This window comes from Apium graveolens, chromosome 11 (genome assembly GCF_009905375.1).
Source record: "Apium graveolens cultivar Ventura chromosome 11, ASM990537v1, whole genome shotgun sequence".
In the NCBI taxonomy this organism is placed as follows: Eukaryota; Viridiplantae; Streptophyta; class Magnoliopsida; order Apiales; family Apiaceae; genus Apium; species Apium graveolens.
In genome coordinates, this window is record NC_133657.1 from 82,817,513 (window position 1) to 82,833,785 (window position 16,273).

Sequence of the window (16,273 nt, forward strand, 5' to 3'; positions counted from 1 at the left end):
CTAATTAATTATTAACTAAAATTAATTAACTAATTAATTCAGATTTATTTTTGAATTAAAAATAATTTTTGGAATTAAAATAATTTTTGGAATTTTTATTAAATAAAAATGAATTTTTATAATTAAAATAAAGAGGAAATATGATTTTTAAACATATTTAAAACAAGAATCCAAAATATGCAAACTCTGGAAACCTGGGGGACTAAACTGTTTTTTCTCCAAAAGTCCAGGGGCCTGTTTGCAATTTTGCAAACCCCCGCAAACGACTCGCCGGAGTGTGGCCGGAGAACACGATTTCGGCCACCTCAGGCCATCACACTCTCCAGAATCGAAGTATAGATCACCAGGAACACGTACATACAATCAAAACACATAACCCATTACAGGATCGGCCAGAAATGGCCGGGAAATGAAGAACACCGGCGAACTTTCAAAAGACAACTCCGTTCAAACCAGGAATCGTCTGATAACATACTATACATGAATCGATTGCAAATTTCAAAGGGAACAAAACCCAGTATCTCTCAACATCTGATAATCCCTAAATAAGAAACCCCCAAATTCAATCAAGAATATTCAAACGAATTATAAACCCTAATTTCTAATTCCGAAGATCAACTCAATTTTGAACATGTTATTGAACTCCGAATCAGTCATACGACATATCAAAATCATCAGGAAGACAAGCTATACAACATGCAAGCATAAAATCATTCAAACAATAATCCGAACAAAAATTCAAAATTAAATAAAAATATATAAAATCAACCTTTGATTCTGCAGTTCTAAAACTTGGATAATCTGATAGTACTCCTCAAACCCTTCATTTTGATTACCAGAGCTTTCCAAACGGATATCAATAACACCTTAATTTTGCAGTTTGATTCTTGAAAGGTTTATATGAATATAAATATTTTCTCTGGAAAATTCTGTAAATACTGTTTGCAAATGATTTTCGGTACGAAATAAAATAAGGTGAAGTCTATTTATAATTAAGGAAAATTAGTATCCCGTTGGATCATTCCGGATATAAAATAGTACGTTTATTTATTCAAACGGAACCCAACAGTACCATTTTTCGGCATAATTATCCAAATCAGTACAATTTGTATTGCGGTCTTGGTCTCAGCGCCTGGTTACACGTATTATGAGGTGATAATTGTAATAGTTTAATAAAAAGATCTCGTTTATCGAAAATACGAGTTTTATTGATTTATCGAAACAAATTTTGTATAGAAAATATTGCGCCGGGACCCGCACAGGACAAACGTACACCGGATTAAAAAGTTGAAACATGGAAAATGCTCAGAATATTGCAATTAGGTTAGGAAGGAGTTCTCGGAAGAGTTTCGGGTTATAAAAACATAAAAACGGGTGAATTCGGCTGGTTCCCGATTATATAAAATAGTTTATAATTACTCTGAAAAAGAATTTATAAAATCCATATATTTCCTATAAAATCATAAATTAACATAAAATTAAATAGGAAGATATGACAATTATCCATATTTTATTTTGGACATATAAAAATTAAAATACTCAATATATATTATTTTTAAACATCCAAACACATATACCACTTAATAAATAATTCACATAATAAATATTGAACATGCATAATATTTATTTATTAGCAGAAATAATTACACAATATATCCCAGATATACCAATTCCAGTTTATAACCGTATAAAGATATCGTTGCAAGGTGATCTCATATATCTAACCTTGTTTCAATATTTTTCTGAAAATCTTTGTCATGCAAAAGATAATCATTAACTAGATATAAGTTGGAAAAATGAAGTTACAAGATACCCAATATACTTATATCTTTTCCGAATACTACTTGAACTATCACCGTTCAAGGTATAAATAGTTCATCCCATAGATGAAGCTACAAGACAAAGCTTGTATAGAATCAATCTTTGAAATATCATTTAAAAGAAATGAAGTTACGAGATACTTCATTAATTTCCGATATATATATACACCTATATATATCTCATACATTCCTTGAAAACCTCTGTTATGAAAAGTATAAATAGAGTTATAATACCCAATGAATTCGGAAAGAAGAAAAAACTTTAGCATACACCCGATATCTTGCTGAACAGGCAAAGATACCCATTAAGTAACCTTTTCTACTATAGATGGATGAATTCCTCGTCGGTCATCACCCTGGCCGCATTAGGACCTCGCGCTAGACAGTTACCCGGCCACTAACGCGTGGATGGACTGTCACCCAGCCTCTTACACCTTCATAGACCGTACCCCGGCCTGTCGCTTATGCCGACTCAATTAGATGGACTTACTTCCCGAACATTGGGCAAGTAATCAAATTGTTTTCTCAAAACAGCAACCTCATTGCGAATATAAAATACACCACAGAGCCGAATCCCTTAGATTTTTGAGCGAGTATTCAAGTCCCCTTCGAAAGGGAGATCTTAAATTTGAAAACGAGTTTTGCGATCCGCTCTAATTTTTAAAATCATTTTGAAGACTCGAAAACATTTTAAAGAATATTTAGAGTAATGATGATTTAATAAAATTAATCAGTCCCGATATATTAGAAAATATCTGAATATTATTAATTAAATAATATTCCCATAAATGATAATATTTATAAAAATAATTGAAGTAAAAGTTTTAAAACTCACACTTGAAACGAATAATAAATAACAAAAGATATAATTATATGAAAGTACGATCCTTATTTGAATAATCGAAAATAAGTTTGATTATTATTCAAAACCATCGAATATACCTTATTCGATTAATAGTTATAGAAATATATATATATATATATATAATATACATATATTATACTCGGGAACATCAACTCCCGATTTAGAAAAATGTTCACCTTTGGGTCCCCTATACTAAGGGTATACGCAACTACTGTTTATCTCTAGCATAGGTATTATGCAGTTTATAAGCATTTGAATTGATAATAGAATATCAAGATTTCACAACATGCATATATATACCATATCAACATGCTCCAATATATCGTAAGATTTGCTAATAACATTCAAGCACTTATCTCAAGATAATGCACCAATATATTTACATCACAACAACAGTATAACGGGTAGAAAACTTGCCTGAGTGTTCCGGGATAGACTTAAGCTTAGAGTGGGTCTGGTAACCTATGAACAACAACATAAGACATAATTAGACCAAGTCAAAACTCACTCATACCCTAACGGTCTCTTATGGTCTCTTATACGCTTGACGATTTGCGTTAATCGCTCGCGTACCCTTTGCTCCACTAATTTTAATAAATTAACCGTTATGAATTTTAAGGCGACTCTTTCGTGAATACTCTATCAACTGACCAATAATCTTACATAATTGTTTCGTAACCCAATTAGTCTTTTAAGGGCCTTAAACAAGGTTTCAAAGTTAAGCGAGGGGTAATGGTTTGCTCGCGAAACGCCGTTTCTTAAAACGGCCATTTTCTCCTAAACCGTACATCGGATCTAAGCGAACCACATACCAAAACGAAGCTCACGACATGATCTAACTAAACATGGTAAAGTTACAGATTGGTCAGTGAGTTATCTAATCTGAGATTCATGTACAAACAGTCTAAGGAAAATGGGCATTACGACGGCTATGTTTACGAGTTTTCCAAGTTTCTCACTACACCAAAACCTCACCAAACAACCCACAATCATTAACACATCAAAACCTTAACTAAATAATACTATACCAGTCCTTATTCTCTAGATTCTTCATCTCAACCAACCACAATCAAGTTCTATTAACTTAACAAGATTCATTCACCAAATCACTCTAAATTCAAATCAAACTACTAATAATCAAAGATCATGCTTCTCATTTACAAAACCTGTTAGGTCACACAACACTGTAGAAGGGGGTTGAATACATTATAGAATACAATCAAACCGATTCCAAATACAAGTAACAGTAAACAGATAAATTCGATATAATAAACTCTGTTACAATGGAAGTGCTCTCTCTCAGTGATGAACAAAATATCACGAGAGCTGCTAGGTTACAATGTATGATCTTCTCGATAATGATAACACATATAGTGTAAACCTATGTCTGTGTTTATATAGTACATAGTTACAAGATAACTTCTAATTGATATGGACTATAATTCTGTCTCCTAAAATATATCAATCAGATTTCTTATACAATTCTTTAAGTCTTCTAACTCTTTCCATGCATATCTTCTTTTTGGATTAGTCTCGATCTTCTTTCCTGTAAATCAGCTTCCCTTCTTAAGTGTTAGTCCTCCAGTACTTTAGTTCTAATATCCATCTTCTGATATTTATCTTCTGATAATTTAATTCCTGATATCTTTAAGTTCTGACTTCTAGTAAGTACTGATTCCAGTAAGTACTGATATTTCCTGTTTGTTAATATTTGAAAATTAAACAAAAAACATATTAGACATGACATCTCAAATATATCTAGCAATCTCCCTCAACTTGAAAATTATGCAAAAATATACAAGTTAATAGATTTGATGATGTCAAAAACATTTAAGTTCAAATGCAATAAGAGTTTAATAAGACTATTAACTACAACTTACAGTCCTTGTTGCTTTACCAACTTCACTGGATCAATCTGAATCCATAATGATTCTTAACAAAATCTCTTACCAGCTTGTCTTTAGCTTTCCTCAGAAATTCAACTAACTGTGCTTTGACCTGCATCAGTTCTTCATCTTTACTATCACCAATTTGATAAATGGTTGTTCTGAGAGCTTGAATTGATGTTCTTTCAAGTCCATCACCAAGTCTGATAAATCTAGGATGTGAAGAGTTTTCATTATAACATAAGCATCTTCCTTTCAGAATAACTTCCACCTTGGCAGAATTCTTCATAGGAATTTCTCTTCCATCATCTTCAGTAATCATTGGTATATACTGAGAAGTCTTTGTACCAGAGATTCTAAATAGATCTCTTATATCCTTCAAAATGTATTCTGACCATGTTCTTATAACATCAAATTTTAATTCCAGAAGATAGTGAATATGTTGAAGTTCTCTAACAGACTTCTTTAGCACATCGGTATCAGCTAGTCTGTAAGTTAATCCATCATAGAGAAATAAAATCAATTTCTCCTTTAGATTTTCCTTATAATGAGCATTTATCATGATTTGAGATGACAACACTTTGTTAAGGTGCTTTTGTTTGATTTGTTCATATGGTTTGTCTGTCAACATGAAAGGATCTCTTAGAGTAACTTCTACTCCTATTTGTATTTTCTCTTCATCAGAACCTAATCCAGCTTTATCTCTAGGTTGCTTGGATCTCAATCCAAATGTTGTGAGTTGATTCATCAAGAGATTGGATTTTGGCTCAACTGGAGTAGCTTTCTTCCATAATAGCTTCTTCTTATTAGCAATTGTCATCTTTTCCAAACTAACTTGATCAGAATTTGTTGTTTCTTTTGTAGCTTGTTGTTCTCTATTCTGAACAACTTGAGCAGTGTCAGAGGTTATTTTAGATTTTTCAATTATTTTTCTTCTCTTCAGAATTTGAACAGTTTCATCTTCTATCAAATCATCATCATGCACTGTAGTTTGATAGACTGGAATGGAAGAACTTATCTTTTTCTCAATCTTTAAAGGTTCACCAACCTTTTCTTTTCCTTTTGACTTATAATAAATCTAAGTTTGTGATCTAGTCTTGAACTTTGAAGTCTCAGAATTTGACTTTTCCCTGATCACAATGCCTTTTTCCTTAGGGCTTGGAGGTTTCTTTGCATCAGAAGCTTTAGTCTTAAGATTTGTCTTCTCAATAGCAAATCTAGCTTCTTCCCCCTTGAGAGTTTCCAAATCCATTCCTGGATTTCATTTCAGAAATAATCTTCTAGCTATCTCCTCATCAAGTGTCTGGATTTTATGATATTGGTAATAAACAGTAGTCTGCTTCCCCTTTAGCTTCAGAGTTTGTAAAAACTTCTGAGAGTATTTAGATCCTGACTGAATCAGAATATTAGAACTTGACATCATACTTTGTTTATCAGAACTTGACTTCAGGCTTTTAGCATTCACAACATCAGAACTTGACTTGTTCTATGTAGAAGATTTTCCTTGAACTTTTTCTTGACCTCTACTCTTATCAGGGTTTCCCTGGTCATCCCTTTTCTCATCCTTTTTCTTCAGTATTTCAGTAGGTGAGCATTTGGACTTAACTACCTTCTCCCCCTTTTTGGCACAATCAGGAAGTAAGAGAGAAAGAAGAAGTTCAACTGAAGATTGGATTTCTTCCAATTGAGCTTTCTGAGAAACTTGGTTAGCCAGGACCTCATCAATTTGGGCCTGTTGCTTCTCTTGAATCTTCTCAATGGCTTCAATTTTCTCAAGAGTAGGTCTGATATGTTACGACTGGCATTTTATGTAATATTATTTATGGATTTGGTATAATATTAAAGTCAAATGAAAATATATTCAATGATTGTACGCTAGTGTGAGTGAAAATTTCTGCATTATAAATTTGCTTTGTGTAGTATATGATTTTTCAAAGCAAGAGTTTATTTAATTTCTTTATTTTTGATTTATAAGGAATATTCTAAGCTTTGGAAAATTTTTCTTTTAAAAGGTATTTTGTTCACAAATTTTGAAAATGATTTTATAAAGTCTCTAAAAATCCAAGTTATTTTATGGTATAAATTTTATAATTTTTGAACTTGTATTTTATTTTATAAAAATAAATCATTATAAATTTTAGTTGTCATATTTATCAAATTGCATAAGAGACCATGCATGCAAATCACCCTTCTATTCTCTCAAAGGGCAAATAAGACTTTTCCAACCCCACTAACTCATTTGATTATTACCAAATTACTACATTAGCCTTGCATGCAAAATGGCCTAACTTTAGCTAAAGGACATTTTTGTAAGTTCTCACTTCCACTCATTATTTGTCAACCAAAAAGCATAAAATAAAAAAATTAAAGTGGGAGAAATCATTCCACTCATTCCACACTCCAACACACCACAAATTTTCTCTCTTTTCCCCCTCCCATCTTGCTCTCGGCCGAAGGCCAAATCCCCCATCCCCCTTCTATTTTTCAATTCATTCTTCATCTTCCCAAGTGTAAATCTTTTACCTACATTCATATTATATCCTTTACAAGTGTTTTGAGATTTGGAAGTTGAAGTTCCATGGATGCATGTGTAGTTCTTATGTGATCTCTAAAGAGAAACTCTTGATTCTTGTGAATTCAAGAGCTCTCTATGAGATATATTATGTATATGTGCTAACTAAGTGTTTTATGGAGATATCATGCTTTAAAATCCTTTGCATGCTACTGAAATTTCATTATATATTTATGTTTAGCCATGCATGCTAGTTTTAAGACATTAAAATGATGATCAACCATGTTTTGCATGCTATTCTTTTCGAAATCATGTTGTTATGTTTAAAAATCTATAAATGCGAAATAGGTGTGCTTAAAATAGATTGTTTCCATGATAAATTTCTTATTAATACTTAAAAGAAGTTATATTTCATGATTATTAAGGATGAGTATTAGGTGCAAGTCGATTTTGCAAGCATTTAAAACTTTATGCTTAGCCGAAATCTTGTTATGTGCTTTCCATGAGTTGCATGTTATATATTTAGTTGCATGTTGTTGTTATTGGGCATGGATGATCTCCCCCAAGGTTATTTTGAGAATAAGGGAGTTGGTTCAGTAGATTACCATGTATAAGTCTTGGTTTAAGTATTGAGTTGTTGTTAGTTGAGTTTGTCAAGTCAAAACCTTGGAAAATGAGAGTTATAGTTTCTGCAGAAAATCAGTTTAGTACCCTGAGGTTTAGAGTGAGTTTTGACCATGTCATTGATGTGTAATTTGAGGCCCAAGCCACCAGAAGTTAGTATTGGGAGTATACAAAAGGGTTCAGGAGTTGGTTGGAGGTTTGCATGTCATTTGGTTAGGTGCACAAGTAGAATAACAAAATCTGTCCAGCAGGGGACAATTTTGTTGAAACTTAGAAATAGGGAGATTTGACCATGTCATGGGTAGGCCCTCATTAGGCCCAATTGGGCCTTCGTTAGAGGGAGTGTCAGAGAAGTTTTTCCAACCATAGTTCATAGGATATGAGTTAGAACCATGTGTCACAAGTTAATTCAAGTCAGGGCGTTTTCTGCCCAGAAAAGCAGGGGAACCTTGGACTTTTAGCTTAGGCCCAAGAAGGCCCAAGCCAGGCCCTTGAGCCACATCAAGCTTGTGAGATTCCCTTAGGTCAGGAGAGTCTTGTGTAAAAGTTTTGAAGGAAAACTTGTAGTTTAAGAGTGCCTAATTCACTCAAGAAACTATAGTTGTCATTCTGAAATTTGCACCAGTGAGCACTATCACTTATCACGTAGTTTTAGAACACTTAGAAGTGAGTATTAGGTCGACCACCATAGTTGTAAGATGGTATAAGGTCAGTAGAGCAAAAGGCATAAGTGAGGGTCAATAGGTTTTGGATAATTTAGGAAAGGCTCATCGAGTTAGGGAGCCAAAATTTGAAGACTTTATCTAGTTTAGCGACCAAGTGACTTAAGTGGTGAGTCGAGATCATCCAAGCCTAGTGTTGCATTATGGTATATATGGTGTTATTTGATATTAATATACGATATGTGATTATGTGGCTACGTGTGTACATGTGTACATTTGAAATATAAAGGTGGTTATAAATTAGGTGCGTATAGGCCTAAGTGCCATCCATGTTTAATTTTGGGTTGTAAATAGGTTAAGATGGTAAGCATATATTATAATGAGGATTATTATTATTTATGTAGGATCTCGAGACGAGGGAAAACTTGCCATAAAAGTCGATTGAAGCTCCAGTTGCTCCTACCAGTCAGACCAGACCAGCCTATCTCAAGGCAAGTGATTCAACTTGACCTTCATATTTACTATAAACAGTTCATATATATCGATGCAATCATCCTGAGTCATTTTGATATGTTTAAATCAAGCGTATCTCTCACTTATCTTTGAATTATATAGAAATGCCATGAACCCTCGAGTATGTATTGCAAGTAGTTCAAAAGTCTTTTCATGATAGTTAAATGCCATGATAAAATAAAGAGTTGTTATATTACTTGATTGATCCTCTTGATTAACATCCTGATGATTCCTAACTATTGATATCTCATCCTGATACTTGAACCCCTATAGAACCTTACCTTGAACTCTGATAGTAAGAAACTTACCAACATGATTCCTCATTGATTGATACCCTCTTTTCTATCCTAAAGCTTGACAATTATGATATATATATACATCCTGAGCTAGAGATCATTACCTTAACACCCATAGTATTCGTGAAGCTTATCTTCTTAATGATCCAACACCTGTACCTTGACGAGAAACCATTGCTTTGAGCCCAGTTTGGCATTACCCCTTCATATTATCCATTAGTCTCACCATATTTTCCTGTCCAAGTTCTGACATATGAAAACCTTTTGGTTACCCTAATAGAGTAAAGTTTTTTGAATCATGGCCCTGAGATTTAGTACCATATTTCCCATGTTTCGAGTTAATCTATAATCCCTTAATAAAAATATTTACTGTTAAAAGAGATTTTGTTACAATTCGGCATCAGCTTTTGAAATAAATAAGATGTGGGTTTTCAGTCCCAAAGGGGGATAAATGTTTTCTTGAATAGTGGATCTGGACTGAGACGCGAGTCCTTTCCACACTTATATTAGGCTTAAAAGTTGCCTAGGGATTCCCGTTAATGTTTTAGAACCCAGTGAGGTTCGGGATTACTTCGCGGCTGATCACCGGCTGTAATCCGTAGCGTCATAAAATGATTTCGATTAAGACATGATTTTAAAATTGTTTTGATACAAGCAAAATGATGCCATCTCACATAGTTTTATCTCTCGTTATCATTAGTTATGTTTTTCCATTGTCATTCTTAAAAGTATATCTCAATTTATGTTTTGTGTCGTACTGTTAGCACTTGTTGAGCATTTGGCTCACTCCTTGCTTTACCCTTATATTACAGCTAGCAGCTATGGTTAGATTCAAGCAGACTGCCTGTAAGACCTGTGATACTGATGCTTATGTTCGAGCTCAGGTAGAATAAGTAATAATAGCTGTGTGAGGACTCAGTATTTGTAATCAGATGTAATAGTTGGTAGTGTTGGGCTGTTCCAAACCCTAAACTGTAAGATCTTGGATTTGGTTGTGTATTCTTCATTAAAATGATGTAATAGCTATATTTATTTTGCTTTTTAAGTTGGGGGTGTGACATGTTTTGGTATCAGAGCTATGGTTTAGAGTCCCTGGACAGCCCAAATAGGTTATAGGATATGTGTGTAGGTTATAGATATTATGCGAGAGAGTAGGTTAAGTAAATTATTATTAATACTCCTCTTATTGGTTGTCAGCAAAGGGCGCATTCCTCATCATCCTCTGGGTCGGACGACACTATTGCTTTCTCCGTGTATGCTGAGTTGAGGCGCGAGTTCGACATGCTTCAGGGCAAGTACGACCGACTGATAGACCGACTGAAGAACGTGTATCCGGACAGCCGAAACTACGAAGGGAAGCCCAATGAGCAGATGACTGCGAGACTTGAGACCTTGGTTCAGTACGTCAACACTAAGCTTGAGGAGATGCCAGCACACCGGGATCGTACCAGCCAGTATGTCATTCAGATGGTGGCGGATGAGCTCGAGAGCATTGTGAAGACGCTTCGAGAGGAAAAGACTACCAAGCCCCGTTCAGATGGAGTGGAACCTTAGTTCTTTCCATTTACCTTTCATGTTGTTGTACTATCAGACTCTATGGAATCCCCAGTTGTTTCCGTTGTTTCCTTTAAATAAGCCTGTTATTCCTAGAATCAGACTTTGTCCCAATCCTATGTACTGTGACCTTTAAAATTTCAATAATTATGTGCTATTGTTCCATTTGCTCTCAACTGTTATTTTATGTTTTTATCATCATATCTACTTAATTTGGAAACTTGACCCCATATGTAAATGAGAATGCCATGTGATACCCTCGAATCATTTTATCATTCATATCTGTTTTGACACAACTCTTATTTCAGGTTCATGCCTCCCAAAAAGAAGAACCCAACAACCACCTCCACCACAGACCCAAATATTCTTCGACTACTGGAAACCTTGCAACAACAAACCAATGCTATAGCTCAACAACAACTAACTCTTCAACAACGAATTGAAAACCAAGATAACCATGAGCCACACCAACCACCTAAACCACCAGTACCACCTAGACAAATTGTCACTTTCAAGGCTTTTCAGAATGTTAATCCACCTGTATTTCATGATACCACTGATCCAGTGATAGCTAACACATGGATCAAGGAGATGGAAAGGGCTTTTGAGTTGGTACAGTTAGGAGACGATCAGAAGATGTCGTATGCTACTTACTTCTTGAAGGGATAAGTCATCTATTGGTGGGAATCAGTAAAGGCTATGGAAGTCACTCAGCAGGTTTCTTGGGAGAGATTTAAGAAGTTATTTCTGGACAAGTATTACCCTAAGTACATGCAGAATCAGATGGAGCTAAAATTTCTTGAGTTGAAGCAAGGGAACATGACTGTATTGGAGTATGAGAAGAAGTTCACTGAGTTGTCAAGGTTTGTGACAAAGTATACCAGCACTGGGGAGGAAAAAGCAAAGAAATTTCAGCAAGGATTGGAGCCTTGGATCAGAGATAGGGTGGCTATGTTTGAGCTTGAAACTTATGCGGGAGTAGTACAGAAAGCTGCTCTGATTGAGAATAATAGGATGCAGTCAAGGAAAGAGAGGGATAACAAGAAGAGAAAGGTTCCATTCTATGGAGAAAAGTCTGAAGCCGGAAGTTCGCAAGATCGGAATATAAAGAGGATTGGTTTCCAGAAGGGCGGAAATTTTCAAAAGAAGGGAAATTTGGGCAAAAGGCAAGAATCAAAAGGGAACAACCAGGCAAGCCAAGGGCAAGTTGGAGAAAATAGGTTCCAGAGACCGGAATGCAAGCACTGTGGAAGAAGGCACCCCGGAGTATGCAATAAGCTGAGCATGACCTGTTATAGGTGCAATCAGAAGGGACATTTGGCAAATGAGTGCAAGATGTCGAAGCCAGGGGTTACGTGCTACAAGTGTGGGAAGACTAGACACATGGCTAGGGAGTGTAAGGCAACCGGACCAGTCAAAGCTCTGATGAACGTGGCAAGTACCAGTGCAAGCGTGCCAGCTGAGGTATTGGCATTACCTCCACCACCTACACCAACCCCACAAGCAACATCAAGGACATTTGATTTGAAGATGAAGGATGCTGTACTGAATTCGGAGGTGATAGCAGGTACACTTTTACTCAATAATGTCAAAGCTAAAGTATTGATTGATTCGGGAGCAACAAGATCTTTCATATCAGAATCTTTTGTTGATAAGCTCCAATGTGATAAAATGGTTATGAGTGAGGTAGTAAATGTGGTAATTGCGAACCAAGAGAAGATTCATGTGAATCAATTTTGTCCAAAGTGTGAGATTGATATTTCGGGGTATTAGTTCTTAGCCGACTTGATACTCTTCAAGTTGGGAGAGTTTGATATAATTTTAGGAATGGATTGGTTAGGAGAGAATAGCGCTCAGATAAATTGTAAGACCAAGAGAGTGTATTTAAAGACGAAGAGTGGAGAGAAGGTAGTATTTAAGGGGAAGAGGCAAGAGCAACTATTTCTTACAATTGTTCAGGCTAAGAAGTTACTTAGAAAAGGTTGTGAGTCGTTCCTGGCATATGTAGTGGATTCAGAGAAAGGCAGCCTCAGCATGGAAGATATTCCTGTAGTTAGCGAGTTCCCCAATGTGTTTCCCGACGAACTACCAGGCTTACCACCAGATCGACAAATTGAGTTCGAGATCAACCTTGCTCCAGGCACGGAACCAGTTTCAAAGGCCCCGTATAGGATGGCACCAGCAGAAATGAAAGAGTTGGCGAGCCAGCTACAAGAATTATTGGATAAAGGAGTGATACGACCAAGTACGTCGCCATGGGGAGCACCTGTTTTGTTTGTAAAGAAGAAAGATGGGAGTATGCGTCTATGCATAGATTACCGGGAGTTGAATAAGGTGACGATCAAGAACCGCTACCCGCTACCAAGGATAGATGACCTTTTTGATCAGTTGAAGGGAGCAAAATGCTTTTTGAAGATTGATTTGAGATCGGGATAGCATCAATTAAAGATCAAAGAAGAAGATATTCCTAAGACCGCATTCAGGACCAGATATGGGCATTATGAGTTCCTAGTAATGCCGTTTGGATTGACCAACGCTCCGGCCGTATTTATGGATCTGATGAATCGAGTATTTAAGAAGTATTTGGACAAATTTGTTGTGGTATTCATTGATGACATCCTTATTTATTCTAAGTCAGAAGAAGAACATAAGCAGCACCTCTGGATAGCATTGGAGATACTCCGACAAGAGAAGTTGTATGCCAAGTTTACCAAATGTGAGTTTTGGTTAAAGGAAGTTCAATTTTTGGGGCATGTTATTGGAAATGAGGGAGTTAAAGTTGATCCGGAAAAGATTGAGGCGGTTATGAGTTGGGAGAGGCCAAAGTCTCCTACGGAAGTGCGAAGTTTTCTAGGATTGGCCGGATACTATAAAAGATTCGTCAAGGATTTCTCGAAGATCGCCACGCCATTGACCAAGTTAACCAGAAAGAATCAAAAGTTTGAATGGAGTGCAGAATGTGAAGATAGCTTTCAAGAGTTAAAGCAGAAGTTGGTAACAGCTCCGGTGTTGGTACTTCCAGATGATCAAGGGAATTTTGTAATATTCAGCGACGCTTCACATAAGGGTTTGGGTTGTGTGTTGATGCAACACAGTAAAGTGATCGCATATGCGTCAAGACAGTTGAAGCCAGCATGAGTTAAAGTACCTGACGCATGACTTGGAACTAGCCGCCATAGTGTTCGCACTCAAGATTTGGAGACACTACCTCTATGGAGAGAAGTGTGAAATCTACACGGATCACAAGAGTTTAAAGTACATTTTTACTCAGAAAGAGCTCAATATGAGGCAGAGGAGATGGCTGGAATTGATCAAGGACTATGACTGCTCGATAAATTACCATCCTGGAAAGGCGAACGTAGTGGCCGATGCTCTGAGTAGGAAGGAGAGATTGAATATGATGATAACATCAAAAGAGTTATCTGAAGAAATCGAAAAATTGGAATTGGAACTTTGTGCTTATGGAAAAGTCGAGGAAGTTTAGTCGTGCAATGACCTTTCAGCCAACACTAGTGGAAAAGATAAAGAAGTGTCAAGAGGAAGTAATGGAAAAAGAGAAGAATCAGTTATCTGGAGAGGAGATTAATACTCAAAGGGATGAGCAAGGGATACTAAGGTTTTCATCCAGAATATGGATTCCCCATGTACCTGAATTAAAGAATGAGATCCTCCATGAAGCCCACAATTCGAAATTTTCAATCCACCCGGGAAGCACCAAGATGTATCGAGACTTAAAGAAGAACTTTTGGTGGCCAAATATGAAGCGAGACGTGGCAGAATGGGTTGCGAAGTGCTATACTTGTCAGAAAGTAAAGGCAGAACATCAACGACCAAGCGGATTAATTCAGCCCCTGAAGATTCCAGAATGGAAATGGGAAAATATCGCTATGGACTTTATAGTAGGACTACCGCGAACGAAATACGGACATGACGCAATATGGGTTATAGTTGATCGTCTTACGAAGTCGGCGCATTTCCTTCCAATAAATGAGAAGTCATCACTGGACAAGTTGGTTCATCTGTATGTGCGTGAAATCGTACTAAGGCATGGAGTACCCGTATCAATAGTTTCAGACAGAGATCCCCGATTTAACTCGAGATTCTGGAAGCAATTTCAGTAATGTCTTGGCACGAAGTTGAATATGAGCACGGCATACCACCCACAGACTGATGGTCAGAGCGAAAGGATAATTCAAACAATCGAAGACATGTTGCGCAGTTGTGCAATCGATTTTGCAGGAAGTTGGGATGATCACTTGCCGTTGATTGAATTCTCTTACAACAACAGCTATCATTCCAGTATCGGCATGCCACCATACGAAGCTTTGTACGGGCGAAAATGTAGATCACCAACAAGTTGGGATGAAGTAGGAAAAGGAAGAATTCTCGGCTCAGATTTGGTACAACAGTTGCATGACTCGGTCAAGTTCATTCAGAAAAGGTTGCTTGCTGCTCAAGATAGACAGAGGAAGTATGCGGATCCAGCACGTAAGGACGTTCAATTCCAAATTGGCGAAGCTGTGTTGCTGAAGGTGTCACCTAGAAAAGGGTTGATGAGATTTGGCAAGAAAGGGAAGTTAGCACCTAGATACATAGGTCCTTTTTAGATTTTGAGTCAAGTAGGAAAGGTGGCCTACGAGTTGGCCTTACCACCTCAGTATCGGCATGTGCATAATGTGTTCCATGTGTCGTTGCTTAAGAAGTACAATCCTGACGCTAGCCATGTGATAGAATATGAACCTATAGAAATTCAGGCAGACCTGTCATTTGTGGAGCAACCGGTTAAAATACTCGACTGGCAAGTAAAGAGTCTTAGGAATAAGTTGGTAAAGTTAGTAAAAGTGCTTTGGAGGAACCCTAAGGTCGAAGAATCGACTTGGGAGTTAGAGTCTGATATGCGTTCCCGGCATCCTCATCTTTTCTCTTAGATTCTGGGGACAGAATCCCTTAAGGGGGAGAGGATGTTACGACCGGCATTTTATGTAATATTATTTGTGGATTTGGTATAATATTAAAGTCAAATGAAAATATATTCAATGATTGTACGCTAGTGTGAGTGAAAATTTCTGCATTATAAATTTGCTTTGTGTAGTATATGATTTTTCAAAGCAAGAGTTTATTTAATTTCTTTATTTTTGATTTATAAGGAATATTCTAAGCTTTGGAAAATTTTTCTTTTAAAAGGTATTTTGTTCACAAATTTTGAAAATGATTTTATAAAGTCTCTAAAAATCCAAGTTATTTTATGGTATAAATTTTATAATTTTTGAACTTGTATTTTATTTTATAAAAATAAATCATTATAAATTTTAGTTGTCATATTTATCAAATTACATAAGAGACCATGCATGCAAATCACCCTTCTATTCTCTCAAAGGGCAAATAAGACTTTTCCAACCCCACTAACTCATTTGATTATTACCAAATTACTACATTAGCCTTGCATGCAAAATGGCCTAACTTTAGCTAAAGGACATTTTTGTAAGTTCTCACTTCCACTCATTATTTGTCAACCAAAAAGCATAAAACAAAAAAATCAAA